Raw genomic sequence first — 12,523 nt, 5'->3', positions numbered from 1 at the left:
CCCGTGGGCGGGGCCCAGGGGCGGGCGGAGCCGGGTTGGGCCTAGGCGGCGGGGTTGTCTCTGGCTGCCGTCCCGCCCCTCCCGTCCGGCCGCTGCCGCCGCCGCCACCGCCGCCGCCGCCGCCGCCTGGGGGTTGGTTGAGGCGGACGGTGGGGTCCCGGCCGGAGTGTGGCGCCGCCGCTGCGCGGAGACGAAGCAGGCAGGTGAGTGAGGACGGCAAGCACCCGCGTGCGGCCCGCGGGCTGAGGGGACGGGGTTCCACCGCTCCTTAAGGAGGTGAGGCCGAGCGTGCGGGCTCCGAGGTCCGGTGCTCGGCCGCGACCGAGTTCTCAAGGCCTGGGAGTCTGTGCGCTCCGAGGCCCGGCAGGCCCGGTCCCTGAGGGGACTGGCGAGCGTCTGCAGCTTCCCTCTGCCACCGGGACGGGGGCAGGCGGCAGGTTCAGGGCGCGGCCTGGGCGCGGCCTGGGCGCCGCCCTCGGGTGCGGCCGGGGCCCGGAGCGCGCGCGGGGCGCTGGGACTGCGTGCAGCGGGCTGCAGCCTTGGTTTCCTTCCTCCGGCGGCAGGCGCACGCGGCTTGGGGCCGAGGTGCCTCTGCAGCTCTCTGTTGCCCACGGGGAGCCCGGCCCCCGCGCCTTGTCCTCCACTGCCCGCTCGCAAAGGCTGGCGTAGAAAATAGGTCAGGTTTCTTCCCACGCGCCCCTGGCCCAGGTCCACACGCGACGAGCGCGCTGCGAGAGAGGAGCGGTCCGTGCTCTCCGAGTTTGCCATTCCGATTTCCAACTCTTCCTTCTCGTGGCTGCAGCCTGGGCATGCGACTCTGCCTCTTCTCCCCGCCTGCCACTCTTGGAGAAGGAACTGATTAGTGACGTGCGCCACTGGCTGCCGAGGGGCCTCACCCCCTCCGCGTCGTGTCGGGAGAGGACGTTGGTGCGTTTCAGGAGGGTGCAGGCGTGGAAGATGACTTGGGACATGCTGTAATCCATTTCTAAACGAAAACGGTGTTGTTACCGAAGTAAACACACTTGAACAGGATGTTGACAGCCATCTTGCCTTTGCAGACCCTTAAAAGATTTGAGGTTTTACTGATAAATGTAACAGAACTGCATCCAGGAAGGCTGAGGCAGGGAATCAGGAGTTTCAGGCCTGCCAGAGCTACATAGGGAGACCCTTTCAAAAAACACACCAAAACTAAAACCAGACTTGGACACTGAAAGTGTGGGTTTTTCATATGTAAGTGATACTGTTCCCATTTCCCTTTCAAAGGCGATGCTGAGGGTGTTTTTAAAATGAGTTTTAAACAGTGATAGTCTTGGGGAGTTTTAAGTGAACGCACCCTTAAAATACAGCAGTATAAAAGGACATTTCCTCTCCAAGTTAAAAAGTTTGTCTAGACTCACTGGAACCGTTATATTACCTATAGTGTGCATGTAGGCTCCTACCTGTAGAGGCTCACTTTATAGATGGGTCTCTGGGGCGCTGTAATTGATAGTATGGTGGAATTCCAGCCATTTGAGAACAAGTTTTTCTAGGGCTTAAGAAAACAGTTTGCAAAGCCAAGTTCTGAAAAGCTACAGAAAAAAAGAAAATCTTACTGGGACTCTAAACAACCTTGGTCTTTATTGCCCCTACCTGCTTTTCACCGTGCGTTCCTTTCTCTTGCTTGAGATATTACGAATATCTGGATATGCGACTCTAGTTCCCTTGGAGGGAAGTAATTGCTGTTTCTCCATCCTTTTTCACCGTGCAAACATCTCAGTGGAGCTATGCTGGACTTGAAGATCCAAACATTGTGCTGATGTGGTTCTAGCAATGAGAGTTTCTGTTCCTTTTCTGTTTATAAATGCCCAGTAACATTCTCACTGAAATGCTGTTAGCTGCGCCTTGTGGCAGAGCTAACATTAGCCCCTGCTACTCAGGGGCCTGAGGCAGGAGGATCTTAGGTTTAAAACTAGCCTAGACTGTGTGAGAGACCCTGACTGGCTGGGGATCTAGCTCAGTGTTAGAGTGTTTGCTTATTGTGTGAGAAGGCCTGAGTTCCATCTTCAGTACGAACACGTCATTGTCATTAACTATCTTTTTTATGTGATGCATATTTAGGCCAAATTTAAAGATGATTAAACCATTTCTTTAGAAGCCACGTGATTATAAGACAATGAGGAGGCAATATTCAGTTTTTTATTGTTATGTTCCGTAGGTCAACCACTAGAAAACTGTTTCTATGTTGAGCACTGTGGTGAACAGTCAGTAACCTAAATCTTGATCACACCTCAAAGGGAATGTTAAAGATGACAGTGCTCAACATAGTTGCACCAGGAACACATAGAGTAGATTTGCTTGTAGTCAATCTAGGAGAGTCCCCAGTCCACAGAGGATGTCCTTATCCCACCCTTCAATGCTTCAGACCTTATATGCAGTGGGAAGAATTTGCATCTAGCTTGCACACTAACCTCTCTCAAGGTTTGTTGTCTGTATAGTACTTCCAGTGCTTACTACAATGTCTCTGCCATGCAAACAGTCGTCACATGTGTCCTTCAGGGAGTAGTCACCAGAAGAGCTTTGTATACGTTCAGTAATGGTGAACTCCGTCTGTCCCCTTACCTATTTCCATCTGCTGGTGGCTGAATCTGCAATGGGACATTGGACGGATTGATGCTGTGAGGATGAAATGCTGGTAAAACTTGTGAGTGAAATACACTATGGCCTCTGCAAGCAGGGCGAGGCTTTCTAAGTTTCTGAACTGTTTTACTTACAGAGTCTGTCTCAGTTTGACTCAGAAGTAGCTGCTAGAAATGGAACTGTGTTTGTTGTGTATAGTTTGCTGGAAAGTTCCCATCTTTAGAAAGTGGTGGCCTGCTATTGGCTACCGAGCCTGGTGATTTTCCTGGAGCAGACGAATTTCAGTGTGTTTCCTCTTAGAGCAAAGTCCTGGGAATGGAGGCAAGCTGTGTTGTTCTAAAGAAGCAGAGGAACCATTTGTTACAATTAGATTATTTTAACACAACAGTGAATATATTGTTCTGTTGCAAAGAGCAGCTGTGGGCAGGTATTTGCTTTTTCAATTAGCTCATGATTTTCACTATTATGTTTGGACTCACTCTCTGTCAGAAAAGGATGTTTGGAATTGTTCTGTGGCCTTTTACTTCTACTATAATGACACCAATTCGTTCTGATTTCTATTCAGCCACTTGAGATTATTAGTTATCGAAAAGGTCTCTTATGCTTCAGGTTTTCTAGTTTGCACCTTTGCTGCTTTATTTCACAAAATTGATTTCTTCCATTGGTTTTCACTTTATCTCTTCCTTATCCTTAAGATTGGAGTTATTAATCATTTAGAAATAAAAATATTAATTCTACAGTAATTTCTCTCTTGGTTAAACATTCTAACAACCTTTTGATTCTTTAAATTTTTTTTTTTCTTTTTTTTTTTCGAGACAGGGTTTCTCTGTGTAGCCCTGGCTGTCCTGGAACTCAGTCTGTAGACCAGGCTGGCCTCGAACTCAGAAATCTGCCTGCCTCTGCCTCCGGAGTGCTGGGATTAAAGGTGTGCGCCACCACACCCGGCTCTTTAAATTTTTTGATTAAACAATTTGTGTGTGTGTGTGTGTGTGTTAAGTATGTATTCCTGGTCTCATGAAGGTCAAAAAAAAAAAGGATTACCTAGAACTGGATTTACTACATGGTTGTGAGCTGCCAGATGTGGATGTCAGGGACCAAATGCAGGTCCTCTGAAAGAACATGAAATGCTGTTATCTAAGTAATCATCTCTCTAGTCCCTTAGTGATACATTTTCTCTTACAAAGAAGTTAAAACAAAGCTTAAATATATTAGTAGTCTCATGAAAAAAACTTTAATTAGAAGAATATGCAGTAATAGTTTTTTGTATTAAGTTTGTCTGGTAACTTAAGCCAGGAATAAACTTCATAGACCTCGTTTCCACTTGGGAATCTCCTCTAGGTTTTAGAACTAAACACATCTTTAGACTGGTGCACAAAACAGGTATCAACAAGTTTCAAGTGAAAAAAAAAGAAATAAAATAATTATGCATAAAATTCAATATAAAAGCTTAGAATGTTTTTCTTTTCTTGTTTAACAAGTTTTCCTGTTAGTAGAGACAAGGATTTTGCTGAAGTTAGGCCTTGAAAGGAGACTGAGTGATTTCTGATTACCAGCCCACAGTGAGTGTTTAACTTTTGGCAAGTCTCATCTCAGTGACGGGCTTGGGCGGGAGGGAGAGCAGATGAATAGAGCTAGAAGCAATGTTCTAACTGTCGAACATGAGAAGTAGAGATGGGATAGAGAGAGTACAAGTGATTGGATGTCTACAGTAATGCTTTTATACATTTTTTCCTTTTTTATTGATACATAAAAATTGCACATACCCAGAACTCAGTAATACTTGGTGTTTTAGGGGTAACACTGTCTGTGACTCTGAGTTTCAGTTTCTTTTTGAAGTACTGGGTTGAGCCCAGGACCTCCCAGGTAAGTGGTATAAATCTCTAGGCCTTTAAAAAAGCTCTTATTCTGAGGTAAGGTCTCAGTTGGCTGTGTTGTGTTGTCCTTGAACTTTATGCTTGCTTGCTTGTTTTTTAAGACAGGGTTTCTCTGTGTAGCCCTGGCTGTCCTGGAACTCTCTGTAGAGTTTAAAGGTTGGCTTTAAACTTAGAGGTCCACATGCCTTTGCCTTCTAGCACTAGGATTAAAGGCATCTGCTACCATCGGCTGACTGTTCTTGAACTTTTGACTCTCGCTTCAAGTTTCCAAGTAGCTGGCTGACAGACAGATACCTTACACTAAGTTCTCTTCCCCACCCCTGTGCTCTCCCTGAGCTGGCATTCTTCTTGTCTCAGTCTCCCAATTCATTTCCATTTTAAAGATTACAGTTCATTAGGGCATGGTGTGGTCTTAAAGACATTTACAACTGGGAGGTTTTAACAACTTCAGTTTTAGAAAATAAGCCTGACTTCAATGTCAACAGTTTTCTAAATACAACTAAGAAAAAGTAAGACTCAGGAATGAAAAGTACTATTAAAGTTGCTTTTACTCTGAAGGATTGATTAGTGACTAATGAAGTTTTTGGTTTGTTAATTACCATTGTCATGGTCATCATGGCTTCTGCAAGTTTTTTTTTTTTTTTTTTTTTTTTATTTTATTTTTTGTTTTTTGAGACAGGGTTTCTCTGTATAGCCCTGGCTGTCCTGGAGCTCACTTTGTAGACCAGGCTGGCCTCGAACTCAGAAATCCGCCTGCCTCTGCCTCCCAAGTGCTGGGATTAAAGGTGTGCGCCACCACACCCGGCTAAGTTTTTGATTTTTAACAAGGATGTGAATTACAGAGATGAAGAAGATTTGTCTGACTGGGGGAAGTTCCTTTATAAGTTTGGTTCATGTCCCATATTAAACTGAAGTCATTCCTGCATACTTGGACAAAACAAACAAAATAGCCTTATCCTTGGAAAAACCAAAGAGAAAAATCCTTATGCCCATATATTTTGTTACTACAAGAATATGTTGCCTTTTTGAACATCAGGGATAGCAGTGATCATGGCTGGTTTTGAGCCAAATCCTCAACATATGATTGCTTATCGATAAAATCCATGGTTGAGAAGTACTCATGAAGCTCTGACACCAGCTGAACTTATCATGTTACATACATTACTTTTTCTTATCTGTGACAGGGTCATAATGGTATTTGTCTCATCTGTTGTGTAAGGTGCTCACTTGGGTCCATGATAGATAGTGTGTGTCCAGGCCATGCACTTAGAATGAGAACAGTCATTTTGGAAACTGCCACAATACATGGCAGGAATGATGTGGTTTCAGTAGCCTGGAATGTCACCCTGAAATAACCTAACAGCAGAATTATTGCATTCACTTGAATATTCAGGTTTAGTATAGTGCACCTGTCTTTCTGTACATAAGTTTATATGATCTTCTCTCATCTTAAAGGCTATAATAGGGCTGTGTGTCCCGTGAGACACTCAAGAAATATACACAGGACAAGAGAAAGGAACAACTTTACAAAAGTTAGTAAGATGTTGAGTTGAGTTTCAGTGGGGCAGGAGTACCACTGAAGTGTGACTCCCTCAGGTTGCCTCAGAAGGGCTTTTGCTGCCTTGCTCTCTGGAGGGCAGTGTACAGCGTTGGTTCACTTTTGAGAAGCTGGGGAGGGTGACATGCTAGAAACCTGGAAAAGGAGAACATGGAAGCCATCTTCACAGAATTTGGACAGGTCACAGAGGAGTAGCTCACAAGTAAGAGACTGCTTCAGAAGTGAGCAGGCAGGACTGATGGCCATCAGTAGCCCACCTTCTTCAATGAGAGGACTCCAAGGCTGAATGGAGTGCTTTAGGTTGTGAATTTGTTAGCCAGCCACGTTTTCAGACTAGAATCAGATGGTGAAAAGTGAAGCATTGACAGTCGATGGTGACATAATGCTGTGCATAAGAGTTTACATAATCATCTCAATGGTATCTTCCAGTCCTGATGCTCTGTAATTTTAGAATCTAGAATCTCATGTTTGGATTGTAAGTGCCTTCAAGGTGATTTATCAGGTTCCAGCTGTCCTGTCACCATTTAACACTGCTGTCTTTGTTTTAGAGAGAACTGTAATGGAAGTGATTCCTGACTCCTTACTTTATTATTATTTTTAGATGATTGTTTTAGATAGGAGCCTTGTGGGGACTGAGTAGATTCCTTTATTTGAAGGATGGTGTAGATAACAGAACATTGGGTTTGATGCAGCAGATAGAAAAGGTAGAGCTAATGCAGCATGCAGGTCTATCCTGCTGGCAGGGAGCAGGGAAGACAGCCCAAGAGTTAGCTCAGGTCACTGCTTCTGCGGGCATGCATGGTAGTCAAAGAGATAGCCTGCTGGCAGGCTGGAATCAAATTAGTCACATGGTCACTAGTTCTTTCATAGATGTCACCTGCTATAGATGATAGATTTTTACCACAGAGGGTCATGTTTTGTCAATGGCCAGTTTATATAATTCTGACAAAGACAGATTTAGTCTTTCCTCCAAGTGTAACTGACACTCCATTGTGTTCAGCCTGCTTGCCCAGTTGTCATAGTCTGGCTTGTCACTTGCAGGAAGAAATGGATACCTTTCTGTTTCTTCGGGTCCCTCAGTTTCTCAGCATGCTATTCCTCACTGAAGTTAAAGTAATTAGACCTGGGCAGGCAGTTACTAGAGCTGTAGAGCTGCAGGCTAATCTGGTTGGTTCCCTCACTTTACTGATAGCATTCAGACACACCTGATACCTGCTGTAGGGATGCAGTAGTCACTGATGTGGTCCATGATGCTGCTTCTACTGACTACCATGGGGGAGGCTTGAGTTCAGGGTTCATCCACTCACAGTCAGGAAGCCAGGAGTTAATCTCAGTGTGCTTATAATTTAACAGCTCAAACCTTTTATGCTGAGAGACAATCAGATGGTTTAAAATTTAGAATTACTGTTCAAATTTCTGGAAAAAATAGTCAATATTTTTGTGGAAAGGAACTTTTTTGAATTCTCTAGTTACGCTGCATATATATAATCATCCAAATTATTCTATAAAAAGATTAAAACTTAGATCTATGTTTCTGTTGGTACTTAAGTAGCTACTGAGTCAAAATCCATTCTTTGAACTGCTTGCTTGCCATGACTTCTTGATTCCTTTGAGTCTATGGCATAGAGCACCTCCATTGATTCTGGAGTGTTGTGCCAGTTGGTGGGTACCAGCCACACTGGTGTAAGTTACTGTAGCATGGCATGCTGTGGGCCAGCCATGCTGGTCTAAGTTATTGTGGTGTGGCATGCTGGGCCAAGCCAGAGTGTGCTTCTGGTAACTGTCAGTTCCAGTTAAGCTGGCACCACGTGAAGCCAAGGCACCAACATGAAACACCTTGCCAGTGCTGTGTTTGGGACAGAATATGCTGCCCTGTGTCTTTCTGTTTCCCAACCCGTTCTGTGTGTACTTTCATTGTGATGTTTGATTCTCATGGTCTACAGAATAGTTAGTGAAATGGGGAAGGGAATGTTTCCTGTTCTTCTATACACATTGGCTGGCTTCACCCCCTCAGGTGTATTTTACAGCTGGAAGCTTGGAGCAGGAAGAAGCACACAAACAGAGCCTCCTTCAGAAGACACAGCTGCCAAGTCGGGTCAGTGCAAACTACATTGAGAAGCCGACGGTGCTGGGTCAGAGTTAGGTTTCCTAGGCAAATTGCCAAATAACTACTATCAAAAGTGTTTATTCTAGTTGTACTTATTTCAAAGCAGCATTTTCAGGAAGAACTTAATTAAAATATCCTGGTGACAGGGAGCAGAGTAGAAGACAGCCCAAGTTTTAGCTCAGGTCACTGCTTCTGTGAGGGCTTGCATGGTTGTCAAAGAGACATTCTGCTGGCAGGCTGGAATCAGGGGGTTTTACTTTGTACAAGTTAGTCACATGGTCACTAGTTCTTTCATAGATGTTACCTGCTACCCATTCAGATAGTAGATTTTTACCAGAGAGGGTCTTTTTTTGTTTTTGCCAATATCCAGTTTATATAATTTTTTTCCATTTTAATTATGAATGCAAGTCATGTTTTTGCAACTGAATGTCATCTATTACTACATATGAGTTATACTGTGTAATAATGCCCTTACCCTGTCACCTCCTCCTCCAGCCATGGCCCCCAAAGTATGGTCTATTTAGTTCCCTGTATAGATTAGAATGGGAAATAATTAGATGGTGGAAGTTATCAGTAGTCACAGTTGTCCCTTCTTGCCAGTCAGCCTGCAATTAACAGTTATGTTTGTTTCCCTGTCTGTTACATAGGGAGATGGCTGTTTGGCTTGCTAAGTAGTCTGTACTGACTTAAAAGGGCCAGGCTTGAGGATCCTGTACCGTTTACAAACTTCTGGGTGGTGAGTGGAGACAGGTGGGTGGACTGACAGCAAGGCCTACTTCTGTAGGTGCCAACTGAGAGTGAAACTCTACTGGTTTCCCTAGTAGTCTGTCTGTCCTCCCTCCCTCCCTCCCTCCCTCCTCCCTCCCTCCCTTCCTTCCTTCGTCTAAAGTAAGACTTACTGTTGTGGTTGCTGTTTACGCCTCACTTCTGCTTCTCCCATGATAGTTCATATGCTATTTCAGTCTAAACTTCAGGGGAGAGTATCTTTCACTTACCCTTGTGCTATACAGCTAATATTTCTTTTTGTTTTGTTTTTGGTTTTTCGAGACAGGGTTTCTCTGTGTAGCCCTGGCTGTCCTGGAACTCATTCTGTAGACCAGGCTGGCCTCGAATTCAGAGATCCGGCCTGCCTCTGCCTTCTGAGTGCTGAGATTAAAGGCTTGCGCCACTACGCCCGGCTCAGCTAACATTTCTGATGAGAGCAAGGGACAGAGAAAGAGTAAGTGCATAGGTGCTTAATTTAGCGTGTTTACGTGAATATGTAGAACGAATATTAGTAGTAAATATTTGGTCTTTCTAGGACACTGGTGAGTGAGTACCTACCCCTCTCCCCCACACACTCAGACTGTTAAAGATGTGTTTGGTACCTCTTTGACAGCTCTGTTTAAAAGTTGGAAACAACAGGCACCCCAGTTAGCTGAATCACAAAATGAACCATTGTGTGTAGCAAAGTTTTGAATCACACGTGTGAAGTCTGGGTAACCATTTCAAATCCACAAGGTTAGGGAAATCACACAGCATAGATGAATTTTGAAGTGAAAACTGTCAAAGCAGAATTGGATTTAGGAAACGACTTTACCACCTGATTCTCTCAGTCATCCTTCTTAAACTGTACTTTCTTCCTTGCCCTCTGTCTTCAGTTACTTGGGCATTTGGAGAATTATCTCTGCCGCTTCGCTTTGGGTGTGACTTAACATCTGGTCTCAACGCTGAGACCTGCAGGCCTGTCTTTCCCTGGTTTTGATGTCCTTCACATTGGTCACTATTGCCTACCCAGGGGATAGGGGAGCTTGTTTACTCAAGTCCTTTATGTCTAGAGTCAGCCTGGATGGTGCAGCTGATTCATGGCTTCAAGCTGGGGTCTGCTGCTTGGTGTCTCTGGTCTCTTGGCCAAGTCACAGCATCCTCTCAGCTTCCTAACAGCTGGAGTCCTCAGTATCGACCTTACTAAGCTGTGGTGGCCACATGGACAAATGCTTGAGGCCCTTGTAGCAAGTATCCCCTTTCCCCCTGAGCTTCCAGCTGTGCTTGGTCATAGCTCTTCCTTTGGTACCAGAAACAAATAATATCCTGCTTAGCTGCCTTCAGAGAGATAAAGCCACAAAAAATATGAATGTATTTCCAGAGGTTCTGTTATTTAATATACGAAAGTCTTTCCATATATGCACAATGGTCAAGCTGTGTCTCACCCACCCTGTATAAATGTATATTTTTACTTTAGGAATTGTCCTCATTCTTCAGTAGAACTCATGAAACATGAAGTCATTGTTTCGTGACTGTTTGTATAGTTTGTATATGAGAATCCTGGACACTTACCTTTTGAGTGGAACAGATTAAGAGCCTGAATCCTGTGCTCTAGGGAGATGTGTTCTGTTGGGAACCAGACAGTCACTCTCCTTCCCTTTGTAAGTGGAGATGCTGTGTGGACCAGGGCTGATGACTTCCTGTCTCTTAGAAGCTGCAGGACTGTGGGAGGGAAGCAGTCCAAAGAAACAAGAGACCAAATCCTAATATAAACCAAGCCTTTATCATCTGTCAATGACCTTGCCTTTGAATTTTCCTCACTGATTTTCATAGGAGTGATGGCTTCAAGAAAGAGCTTAGAATTCCCTAAGGCAGTCCCTGTTGACAGTTTTTCCAGGGCCTCAAAGTATGTGGGAAACGATACCAGAAGCCTAGACGAGACATGGCTGTGTTCCAGAACACAGACCAACCCATGGCGCTAAGTAGTGTAAAGGATGGATAGAGTGAAGCCAAGCAGGTCGAGTAGGGTGAACTTGCTGGGAGGTCAGGTGTTAAGTTGAGCAAAAGAAACCTGTACAGTATATAAACAAGATTGTGTATGTAAAGTTCAAGAAGAGGAAACTGGTAAAAGGGACTAGAAAGAAGGTAAGCTAGGTGATGCCTCTGGAGATGCTGTGGACTAGAAAGGGCCTGGTAGGTGGCTGGGGTGCACTGGATGGTCTCCTCACTGTATTGGAGGTGGAAACTGGGTGGCATATGGATAAGTCAACGAAGCTGTGTACAGTCCAACTGTGGACAATAGTGGAAGGGACTGGAGTCAGGGTCAAACCTGGACTTTGGGGAGAGAGAAGGCGCACGCGTGCGCGCGCGCGCGCACACACACACACACACACACACAAAACACACACACACACACTTCCAAAGGTTAAATTACTGATGGGGTTTTTAAGTTTTATCTTTAATACATTTGTGTCTATCAGTGTTTCTAGAAGCTGGCCACTTTTGGACTTAATTATTTTATTTGTATTGTTGTACTTAGCTGTATGACAGTGTACTGGCTATTTTTGTGTCAACTTGACACAGCTGGAGTTATCACAGAGAAAGGAGCTTCAGTTGAGGAAATGCCTCCATGAGATCCAACTGTAAGGCATTTTCTCAATTAGTGATCAAGGGGGAAAGGCCCCTTGTGGGTGGGACCATCCCTGGGCTGGTAGTCTTGGGTTCTATAAGAGAGTAGGCTGAGCAAGCCAGGGGAAGCAAGCCAGTAAGGAACATCCCTCCATGGCCTCTGCACCAGCTCCTGCTTCTGACCTGCTTGAGTTCCAGTCCTGACTTCCTTTGGTGATGAACAGCAGTATGGAAGTGTAAGCCGAATAAACCCTTTCCTCCCCAACTTGCTTCTTGGTCATGATGTTTGTGCAGGAATAGAAACCCTGACTAAGACAAATTGGTACCAGCAGAGTGGGGTATTCCTGTGACAACCTGACCATGTTTTGGGGAGGACTGTGGAAGGACTTTGGAACTTTCGGCTTGAAGATCCATTTGCTGTTAAGAGCTCTGTCAGATGTTGTGTAGGAGCTTGGAAGATAATGTTGAGAACAGTGCAGAAGATGGATGCCTGGTTTGTGAAATTTCAGAGGGAAAATTAAAGACACTTTTCAGGGCCATTGTTACTTGGTTGTGAAGATTCTGTGGTTCTGGTTAGCTGGGGCTGAAGAATCAGTTGTGATTAACAAGATACCAGAACTACTAAAGCCAAACCTTTGCATTACTGGGACTATTGATGCTGGTTAGCTGGAGCTAAGAAATTAGTGGTGATTAAGAAGAGACTAGCATCATTAAGGTGACATCTTCTGGGAAGTGTTTTCTGAAAGCACAAAGAGGCTGTGTTCCAGAGATAGGCAAGGTTGTACTCCTTCTGCAGTGGGACTTGGTAATGTGTAAGGGTCACCCAGGTGGTACTGGTTTTGAAGGCATGAAGGGGTCACACAGCAGCTGAGGCTTGGCACTGTGAGAGGCCATGGAAGGCCATTGGTGAAGGTGCAGCCCCAGTTGTAATTGAAGGCCCAGGACTGAAGGGGTCACACAGTGTTTTGGAGATGCCAGTACCACGAGATGACCACC

At 44.8% G+C, this 12,523-nt stretch overlaps 1 protein-coding gene across 3 annotated transcripts in view; it reads left to right on the top strand.

Moving 5' to 3' along the window:
* Positions 1-35: 35 nt before the first annotated feature.
* Positions 36-12,523, top strand: part of Setd3 (SET domain containing 3, actin N3(tau)-histidine methyltransferase) — a 74,833-nt gene continuing 62,345 nt past the window's right edge. The window contains exon 1 of one of the 3 annotated variants that reach the window (XM_021178522.3): positions 36-203. The gene's annotated coding sequence lies outside the window, so the exon portion shown is untranslated. Of the gene's footprint in view, positions 204-8,125; positions 8,144-12,523 lie in introns of those variants that run through there. The other 2 variants (XM_021178520.3, XM_085830647.1) reach the window with 2 other exon arrangements.

This window comes from Mus caroli, unplaced genomic scaffold (genome assembly GCF_978045245.1).
Source record: "Mus caroli unplaced genomic scaffold, Mus_caroli_1 scaffold_14, whole genome shotgun sequence".
NCBI classification, from domain to species: domain Eukaryota; kingdom Metazoa; phylum Chordata; class Mammalia; order Rodentia; family Muridae; genus Mus; species Mus caroli.
The sequence above is the reverse complement of the archived record's forward strand: the minus strand, read 5'-3'. Positions and strand labels throughout refer to the sequence as shown.